This window comes from Lolium perenne, chromosome 4 (assembly GCF_019359855.2).
Source record: "Lolium perenne isolate Kyuss_39 chromosome 4, Kyuss_2.0, whole genome shotgun sequence".
NCBI lineage: Eukaryota > Viridiplantae > Streptophyta > Magnoliopsida > Poales > Poaceae > Lolium > Lolium perenne.
The window spans coordinates 120,886,135-120,896,871 of NC_067247.2; the positions used below are offsets into that span (position 1 = coordinate 120,886,135).

At 44.0% G+C, this 10,737-nt stretch overlaps 1 long non-coding RNA gene across 1 annotated transcript; it reads right to left on the reverse strand.

Moving 5' to 3' along the window:
* Nucleotides 1-9,581: 9,581 nt before the first annotated feature.
* Nucleotides 9,582-10,206, reverse strand: LOC139830903 (uncharacterized). The gene is made up of 3 exons (XR_011744421.1): nucleotides 10,063-10,206; nucleotides 9,740-9,977; nucleotides 9,582-9,630 (listed from the first exon to the last, which is right to left on the reverse strand). It is a non-coding gene; the product is annotated as an uncharacterized lncRNA (long non-coding RNA).
* Nucleotides 10,207-10,737: the final 531 nt, after the last annotated feature.

A 10,737-nucleotide genomic window follows, 5' to 3' on the forward strand; every position in this document is an offset into this window, starting at 1 on the left:
AAACCGACGCTCCAAGAAAAAGCACATAAGATGTGATGGAATAAAAATATAGTTTCAGGGGAGGAACCTGATAATGTTGTCGATGAAGAAGGGGATGCCTTGGGCATCCCCAAGATTAGACGCTTGAGTCTTCTTAATATATGCAGGGGTGAACCACCGGGGCATCCCCAAGCTTAGAGCTTTCACTCTCCTTGATCATGTTGCATCATACTCCTCTCTTGATCCTTGAAAACTTCCTCCACACCAAACTCGAAACAACTCATTAGAGGGTTAGTGCACAATATAAATTAACATATTCAGAGGTGACACAATCATTCTTAACACTTCTGGACATTGCATAATGCTACTGGACATTAGTGGATCAAAGAAATTCATCCAACATAGCAAAAGAGGCAATGTGAAATAAAAGGCAGAATCTGTCAAAACAGAACAGTTCGTATTGACGAATTTTAAAATGGCACCAGACTTGCTCAAATGAAAATGCTCAAATTGAATGAAAGTTGCGTACATATCTGAGTATCATGCACGTAAATTGGCTTAATTTTCTGAGCTACCTACAGGGAGGTGGACCCAGATTCGTGACAGCAAAGAAATCTGGAACTGCGCAGTAATCCAAATCTAGTACTTACTTTTCTATCAACGGCTTTACTTGGCACAACAAAACACAAAACTAAGATAAGGAGAGGTTGCTACAGTAGTAAACAACTTCCAAGACACAAAATAAAAACAAAGTACTGTCGGTAAAAACATGGGTTGCCTCCCATAAGCGCTTTTCTTTAACGCCTTTCAGCTAGGCGCAGAAAGTGTGTATCAAGTATTATCGAAAGATGGTGTGTCAACCTTACCTTGGGCTTTACCCTTACCTTTATTATTGTTTTTCTTTCCCTTTGGTTTAGGAAATATATGATTTCCCCCCGGTATAGAGGTGAATTTCAGAGTGCCTTCTCCGACATCAATGACTGCTCCCAATAGTTTCAGCAGGGATCTTCCGAGTGTGAGTTTTCCTGTTTCAACAACAAGATAATCAATGGATATTGTTCTTCCAAGAATGGTTGTATGCACACCTGCGGCTATTCCTTTAGGAATTATAGTAGAGTTATCAATGAGAGTTATTTCTTCTCCTCCTTCATCAATTCCCCAAAGTTTCAAAGATTTATAAATACTTTCAGGCATAAGGCAAAATTCATACATAATATCACAGTAGGCATGGAGAGTTCGATCACCGATAACAATTTTAACAGCAGGATCCCACAATGAGAGTTTAGAGTTCACTAAAACTTGTTCAAGACGATTACGAACGTGGCAATAGTTATCATCCAAGCGAGATGTACTTATCTCGAGATTGTTTAATCTACTATATATGCTAGTGAGGGCTGAATCAAAGTTATTAGCTGAATCATGTGATGCAACCAACTTCTTTATGGCATTAAAAGCTTGATCCCCATTGCAATGAAGGAAATCTCCTCCCACTAAAGTATCCAAAGCATATCTATAATGAACCATAAGACCAAAATAAAAATTACTAAGGAGCAAACTTAGAGTCATTTGAGGTTCAGTTTTACGATAAGAAGTAAAAATTCTAGACCAAGCATCCTTAAAACTCTCCTCATCCCCTTGTTTAAAAGTGAAGACTAATTCTTCAGGCGAAGAAGTAACAGGTTCAGAGCTAGACATGGTAACAAAAGTAACTAATTTTTTTTTTGTATTTTTAATATAGAGTGCAAGACAATAAAGCAAACTAGATAAAGTAAATGCAAGTAACTAATTTTTTTGTGTTTTTGATATAGCAAACAAGATAGCAAATAAAGTAAAACTAGCAACTAATTTTTTTGTATTTTGATTTAGTGCAGCAAACGAAGTAGTAAATAAAACTAAGCAAGACAAAAACAAAGTAAAGAGATTGAGAAGTGGAGACTCCCCTTGCAGCGTGTCTTGATCTCCCCGGCAACGGCGCCAGAAATTTAGCTTGATGACGCGTAAAGCACACGCTCGTTGGGAACCCCAAGTGGAAGGTGTGATGCGTACAGCAGCAAGTTTCCCTCAGTAAGAAACCAAGGTTTATCGAACCAGTAGGAGTCAAGAAGCACGTTGAAGGTTGATGGCGGCGGGATGTAGTGCGGCGCAACACCAGGGATTCCGGCGCCAACGTGGAACCTGCACAACACAACCAAAGTACTTTGCTCCAACGAAACAGTGAGGTTGTCAATCTCACCGGCTTGCTGTAACAAAGGATTAACCGTATTGTGTGGAAGATGATTGTTTGCAGAAAACAGTAGAACAAGTATTGCAGTAGATTGTATTTCAGTAAAGAGAATTGGACCGGGGTCCACAGTTCACTAGAGGTGTCTCTCCCATAAGACAAGCAGCATGTTGGGTGAACAAATTACAGTTGGGCAATTGACAAATAAAGAGAGCATGACCATGCACATACATATCATGATGAGTATAGTGAGATTTAATTGGGCATTACGACAAAGTACATAGACCGCCATCCAACTGCATCTATGCCTAAAAAGTCCACCTTCAGGTTATCATCCGAACCCCCTCCAGTATTAAGTTGCAAAGCAACAGACAATTGCATTAAGTATGGTGCGTAATGTAATCAAAAACTACATCCTTAGACATAGCATCAATGTTTTATCCCTAGTGGCAACAACACAACACAACCTTAGAACTTTCATCATCGTCCCGGTGTCAATGCGGGCATGAACCCACTATCGAGCATAAATACTCCCTCTTGGAGTTACAAGCATCTACTTGGCCAGAGCATCTACTAGTAACGGAAAGCATGCAAGATCATAAACAACACGTAGATATAACTTTGATAATCAACATAACAAGTATTCTCTATTCATCGGATCCCAACAAACGCAACATATAGAATTACAGATAGATGATCTTGATCATGTTAGGCAGCTCACAAGATCCGACAATGATAGCACAATGGGGAGAAGACAACCATCTAGCTACTGCTATGGACCCATAGTCCAGGGGTAGACTACTCACACATCACACCGGAGGCGACCATGGCGGCGTAGAGTCCTCCGGGAGATGATTCCCCTCTCCGGCAGGGTGCCGGAGGCGATCTCCTGGATCCCCCGAGATGGGATCGGCGTTGGCGGCGTCTCTGGAAGGTTTTCCGTATCGTGGCTCTCGGTACTGGGGGTTTCGTCACGGAGGCTTTAAGTAGGCGGAAGGGTAGGTCAAGAGGCGGCGCGAGGGGCCCAGACCATAGGCCGGCGCGGCCAGGGGTGGGGCCGCGCCGCCCTAGGGTTTGGCCACCCCGTGGCCCCTCTTCGCTTCGTCTTCGGACTTCTGGAAGCTTCGTGGAAAAATAGGCCCCTGGGCTTTGATTTCGTCCAATTCCGAGAATATTTCCTTACTAGGATTTCTGAAACCAAAAACAGCAGAACAAAGAATCGGCACTTCGGCATCTTGTTAATAGGTTAGTTCCAGAAAATGCACGAATATGACATAAAGTGTGCATAAAACATGTAGATAACATCAATAATGTGGCATGGAACATTAGAAATTATCGATACGTCGGAGACGTATCAACGTGCTGCCAGACGTTGGAAGGCCAAATAAAGAATCAACTTTCAATACCGAGAAAAATTCTAAGGAGGTACAGATTCACCCGACAGACCCGAAAAAGACGACGTCCATCGCAAACGACATGGACCTCTCATAGGAAAGCGCGCTCGTCGAGTTCATCCATGAGAACTGGAAAATCTTCGCATGGTGTCCAGCTGACATGCCAGGAGTACCCAGGGAACTTGCCGAGCACCTCCTAAACTTGGATCCACTAGCGAGACCAATCAAACAACCCTTGCGGCGTTTTTCGGAACCAAACCGCAAGGCCATGCTGTCAGAAATCGATCGACTATGAGAAGCTGGTTTTATCAAGGAGTTGCACACAGAAGTCACATGGGTAGCAAATCCTGTGTTGGTGCTGAAGAAAAACACTAAGGTCCTTCGCATGTGCGTCGACTTTACGTGTCTCAATAAACATTGTCCAAAGGATCACTTTCCCCTCCCGAGGATCGATCAAATTATCGACTCCACGGCTGGATGTGAACGTCTTTCCTTCCTGGACGCATATTTTGGTTACAACCAGATCAGATTGAAAGAAGAAGATGAAGTAAAGACAGCGTTCATCACACCTTATGGCGTGTTTTGCTACAGAACAATGCCCTTTGGTCTGAAAAACGCGGGAGCAACATATCAGAGGATGATGCAGAAGTGTTTGGCGACACAGATTGGGAAAAACGTGCAAGTATACATCGACGATGTCGTCATAACGTCAAAAAAGGGGGCAACACTGATCGAGGATCTCAAGGAAACCTTTGACAACCTCGACAAATTCTGCCTCAAGCTGAACCCGACGAAGTGTTCTTTTGGCGTTCCAGCAGGAGAACTTCTGGGGTTTCTAGTTTCAGCAAGAGGGATTGAAGCAAATCCCGACAAAATACAAGCTATCGTAACAATGAGGAAGCCAACAAAGTTGAAAGAAATACAGCAGCTAACTGGGCGAGTCGCAGCTTTGAGCAGATTCGTCGCCAGGCTGGGAGAAAAAGCGTTACCATTTTACGCTCTGATAAAGCAAGGAGAGAAATTCCAGTGGAACGAAGAGGCCGACAGAGCTTTCGAGGATTTGAAGCGCACAATCTCGACACCACCAATCTTGGTGGCGCCGAAGGAAAAGGAACCTCTCCTACGTGATATTGCAGCCACGCCCCAAGTGGTTAGCACGGTACTAGTTGTTGAAAGAGAAGAACAAGGAAAACTCCATGGAGTGCAAAGGCCAAGATATTTCATCGGTGAAGTTTTATCGCCTTCCAAACAGCGGTACCCGCAGCATTCGAAACTAGCATATGGAGTAATTGCAACGGCAAGGAAGTTGCGCCACTATTTTTCGGCACACCCGATAATAGTAGTCAACGAAGCACCTCTTTCAAATATACTGAACAATCCGGAAGCTACGGGCGTGTCTCCCTTTGGGGAATAGAACTTTCCGCTCGGGACATCACGTATGAAAAAAGAAAGGCAATCAAATCGCAAGTTCTGCCTGATTTCATTGCAGAGTGGATGGAGCTACAAAACACGGGACCCCCAGATTTGTCGAGAACTTGGACCATGAACTTCGATGGGTCCAAGAGAGTAGAAGGAGCTGGCGCAGGAGTAGTACTTATATCACCTGAAGGCGACAAGTTGAAATACGTCCTTCGGATGACGTTCCCTAACGCATCCAACAATGAAGCAGAATATGAAGCCCTCATACACGGGATGAAGATGGCGAAAGCTTGCGGTGCAACTCGACTAAAAATCTTTGGCGACTCACAATTGGTGGCTCAGCAAGTTATGAACCAATGTGACATGATCAATGATAGCATGATGGCATACAAGGAGGTGTACAATGAGCTTGAGAAGCTGTTTGATGGGTGTGAGGTAAATCACATCAGTAGATTGAGCAATGATGAAGCCGACGTTCTCGCAAACATCGGATCGCAGTGCCTCCCAATCCCGCCAGGAGTATTTTGGGAAGAAATAGCGGAGAGATCCACGAAGCCGAAAAAGGTGCAGAAAAAAGCAAAGGAAGGAAAAACTTCGGCGCCCCTCAAAGAAACCACGGAGGATGAAGAGGACCAAGAACTTGTGATGATGGTAGAAGTTCCTTGGATGCAAGCGTATATATCATATATCCTCAGGAAAGAAATACCCGACGATCCAGTTGAGGCCAGGCGAATTATTCGACGATCCAAAGCTTTCACAGTGATCAAGGGGGAGTTATACAAGCGAAGTATTTCAGGCGTTCTGCAAAGGTGTGTCACACCCGAGGAAGGAAGAATAATTCTGAAGGATGTACACAAAGGAATATGTGGCCACCACGGAAGTAGTCGAGCTATCGCAGCCAAAGTTTTTCGGGCAGGATTCTATTGGTTGACAACAATCGAGGATGCCAAGGAAATAGTAAGAACTTGCGACGCGTGTCAAAGATTTGCCGCAAAACCTCACTCTCCAGCGGCGGAATTAACACCAATACCATTGTCGTGGCCCTTTGCCCAATGGGGACTTGATATGGTGGGCAAGTTGCACAAAGCTTCGCCAGGAGGATATGAGTACTTGCTGGTCGCTGTCGACAAATTCACCAAGTGGGTAGAAGCGAAGCCAATAAATTCACCAGATGCAGCGTCGGCAATAAAGTTTGTGAAAGGCCTCGTTTTTCGGTTTGGGGTACCTCATAGCATTGTTACAGATAATGGTTCAAACTTCACATCCAAGGAATTCAAGGAATACTGCGCAGAAGTAGGCATTAAATTGCACTTTGCGTCAGTTGGGCACCCGCAAACTAACGGACAAGTCGAGAAAGCCAATGGTATCATCTGCAACGGCCACAAAAAGCGCCTGCTAGGACCGCTTGAAAAAGCTCGACATACTTGGCCAGAGGAATTGCCAAGTGTTTTGTGGAGCATCCGAACAACACCAAATACGGCGACACAAGAAACTCCATTTTTTCTCGTCCACGGAGCCGAAGCAGTACTACCAATTGAAATAGAGCATGATTCTCCAAGAGTAACAGAGTATGACAAAGAAACATCACAAAAAGCTCGGGAGGATGATATGGACGCACTCGACGAAGCTCGCGATGAAGTACTTTCACGAGTCACCAAATACCAGCAAGACCTCAAAAACTACCACAGTCGATGGTTAAGACCAAGATCTTTTCAAGTTGGGGATTTGGTCTTGCGGTTAAATCAAAAAAGTACTGAGAAGCTCGAATCACCATGGTTGGGGCCTTACGTTGTCACGGAAGTCATCGACGGAGGCGCATACAAGATCAAGGACAAGAAGACAGGGGCTCCCGAGAAAAACCCCTGGAACGTAGCGCAGCTCAGGCGGTTCTACGCCTACAGTTGAAATATAGTCCTTCTCTGTAAAAATACAGTGTACTGAAACGCCCGTGAGTTTTCAGACGCACTCTTTTCCTTTTCGGGGCACCGAGTGGGGCCGGAAAGGTTTTTAGTGAGGCGGGCTCGCGATGCTGCAATATAATAAAGATAGTGGAGATATACTTCTTATTCTTCGACACGCTCGGGGGCTCAACGCCTTCAAGTCTCAAAATACGTACAATATAGACAAACTAGACTTACCGAAATATTTCGCCTTGGTACACTAATACCTCGCCAAATATAAAAATCGGAAGCTAACAATTATAAATATAGTGTACACGTCAAAAATCTTATTGCTTTAGTCTAAGAACCTCGCAACAAAAATATAGAACTTCGACACTAAGATACTCGGGGGCTTGCAACCTATTTGATGAAAAAATAAAGATATCTTCTTACGGCAAGAGGAAAAATCTTCGAGATGGAAAAAACAGTACAAACTCTAGCCAGAAGGCTCGGGAGCTCCAACAATATAGAGCACTTTACAATATACAACAAATTTCTTCGGAAATAAAAAAGAAATCAAAAAAGATACAGACACAATGTTTTGCAATATGGTACAAATCAGTCAAAGCCTAAAATACTATCTATGGACAAGCCTCTGGTTGTTTTATGTTCAGCATAGGACCCCTTGACGAAGAATTCTGAGTCCATCCGAAGAAGCTTATCTATCATCGACTCGGCCACAGGAGTTACCATCTCATTGATTATGTCAATATCATTTTTTTGCCGCGATTTCTTGGCCAGGCAATCAGCAACAATCTTCGTCAGGTCTAATTTTGGATGGCAAATATTTATCATAATCATGGCGAACCTTGCTCCAGCAGTCAATTGAGCTCGCACAAAATTATGAATGCGGGGAGCATCTCTGAATATCTCCAGCAATTCAGGAAGAGTTTTGGGAACTTCATTTCGAGGAAACAAAGTCTTGTAAACAAGGGTTAATATTGTCGTGCAAAAATTGAGAAATTCGCGCACTTGGCAAGCACGATCTTGGAACCTGAAAATTTGCTGGGTTCGTTCAGGGGTGGCCCAGAATAAACAGCCATGGTTAAGGGAAAGATTGACAAGAAGATTTGTTCTCTCGTTTACTCTTCGATCTTCGGCGGCAGCATCAAGAACCGAGCCTATTAAGCGACAAGGCAAGAAATTTGAAGGGGGGCACGGCAAAATAAAAAGGAGGCATTGTGAGGTTGGAAAAACATACCTAACATATCTGTGCTAGCTTCCAACATTAGCTCGAGCATGCTATTTTCTCGGGTAGTGGCTTCCTTTGCTTCCAATACAGCAGTATCCTTGGCAGCCATAGCCTCTTTGGCTTGTTGGAGAGCAAGTTTTTCTTGTTCGGATGCTTTCCGAGATTGTTCCATCATTGCCAGAGTTTGTTTCTTCATGGATTGAAGTTGTTGTCGAAGTTCTTGCAAATCTTCCGACAAATGTTTGCTCGAAGAACCTTCAAGGGGGTTGTCATCAACTAGCATTTTCTTCGAGAAGGAAGAAGCAGGTGAAGCATCGGCAGAGCAAGGATTGGTCGAATAGTTATCAAATATTAACTGGAAAAGAAAGTGCCAGGATCAATGATAGTGCCAGAAGGAATTTCATTAATTTCTAGAAAAATTTACATAGACATTACAAAAGAAGTTTCTCCAAAAGGACTACCAGGATAATTGTCGCCACAGCTAAATTGGCGACAAGGGCAAAAGAGACAGAGAAAGCAAAAAACAAAGAGGCATGCAACTAGACCTCCGGCCTCGATGAACTAGGAGTTGAAGATGGCTTGATCCCGAGATAGGCCAGAATTTTCTTCGTATTGGGCTTGGCTGCCTTGATCAAAGACCGCCATTTTGTTTGCTCTATCTGCTCGATGTCACCAACCTTCATCCAGTCAACAGTTTGTTGGCTATCAGCGACCAAGGCAACAGTGCTCTCGACAGCAATCTTCATGTTCTCCTGGCGCATTTTCAGCCCAAGGTCCTCTGATGGATTGAAGCTCTGGGCAAGGGCAAGGAAAGTCTTGGGCTCCTCTTTCTTCGGGAAGAAGTAGGGGAATAGCTTCGACAATCCTGCGTCAGCATTCACCACGCCTTCACGAATTTCGGATCCATGAAACTCCAAATAAGAAAGTGCGTCAAGGAGAGGATCATTGTCGGGATTCTCCAGATCAAACTCTTGGTTTGTTTGGCCTGCCACAGGAAATAAACGTTGGTCAAAAGCAAGAAAAAGCAGGTCCTATAAAAAATAGAAGGGATCGATAAAATTACCTTGGAAGCGCCGATTTTGCGAATTCAGGCGCTTGAGGATCCCCTTTTCACGAGTAGCCTGTGCGGCTTTGTGCTCGTTTAAAGCAGTTTCAGTATCCTCAAGTCTCTTCTGCAGTTCCTCGACACTAGCAGCTTTTGCCTTGGCTTCATTAGCCTCTGCTTTGGCTTCGCTAGCAACAAGTTCGGCTTTCTTGCGGGCCGCTTCACTTTGCTCCAGTTTTTGAGCAAGAGTATCGGCAAGCTTGTTGGCCTCTGCAAGTTTCTCTGTCGAAATAGAAAAGAAAGGTCAAAATTGCGACAAAAAACAGGAGCAAGAAGTCAGAAACAACGACAGCAAAAAAGTTATTACCTCCAGTTCTGCTGGCATACTAACGGTACCCAATGAATTGGGATCCGATGCGAATAAGCTCTTTGATCATGGGCTGTCAAAGAAGAACAAAGAAAGAGAAACATCGGTATGGAAAAAGAATGAAGGTGTAAAAAAGCAAATAGAGGAAATATAGATACTGGCAAGAAAATTAAAAAACTTACATCATCCAAGAGCGGAGTAGAAGAGCTACCCAATTGAGGGGCAGGCTCAATGATCGTTTCAATCCTTGTCCTTTTTGGTGAAGGAGCAAGGGGGCTTGAAGGCGGAGTAGTGGTGACGACGTTTTGTTGAGGAGGCGAGGATTCTTCTCCTTCAACTGGCGTATCCGAGACAAGTAAAGTATGTGACGTGCTCGTCCGAGGAGCCACGTCAAAAGTTGGTACTTCTTCCTCATCATCGCTGTGATTAAAAATCGACAAAGATAAAAAGCAAGATAAGACAAAAATTTCGAGTACAGAAATAAGGAGAAATAAAAATGACTTACGAGCTGACGAGGGATTCAAGATAAGGATCATAAGTTGCCTTCTGACGTGAAGGATCAACTTCTTCGGCTTTGGAAGTGCCGGAATCTTCGACGTCATTCCTCTTCCTTTTGCCTTTTGGAGAAACAGCGGGAGGAGGAGATAGTGCCGACGCAATGCCTTCGGAAGATCCCGCAGATTTTCGAGAATCCACGGGTTCATTCACAAAAGATGGAGCTTCTTGATTGTCATTAGTGACAATGGCCCTTTCTTCGACTTCTCCACCTTCAGGAAGAGGAGGAAGCGAGACAAGGTCTGGATGATTCTGTGCAAAATAAAACTGGGAGAGATGTCAGAAAAGAAGTTACAAAAAAGATAGCAAAGCAACAACAAGACAATAGACAAAGATTACCTTGGGAAGTGGATTGGCGGCGCTGAATGGTGTCACACGGCAAGAAGAAGGGACAGCATCTTTTTTGCTGAGAGATGAAATTTTTCGGACAAGTTTTTCTAAATCCTTGACCTCCAAATTCACCGACAACCGATCTACGTCCTTGTCGCCGGCATATTTCCAGAGAGGATATTTGCGAGCCTGAAGCGGCTGCACTCTAGTCCTAAGAAAGTATGCAGTGATTTGGACACCCGATAACTCTTTGCCGCGAGTATTTTGCAACTCGTGGATACGAGCCATCAAGGTT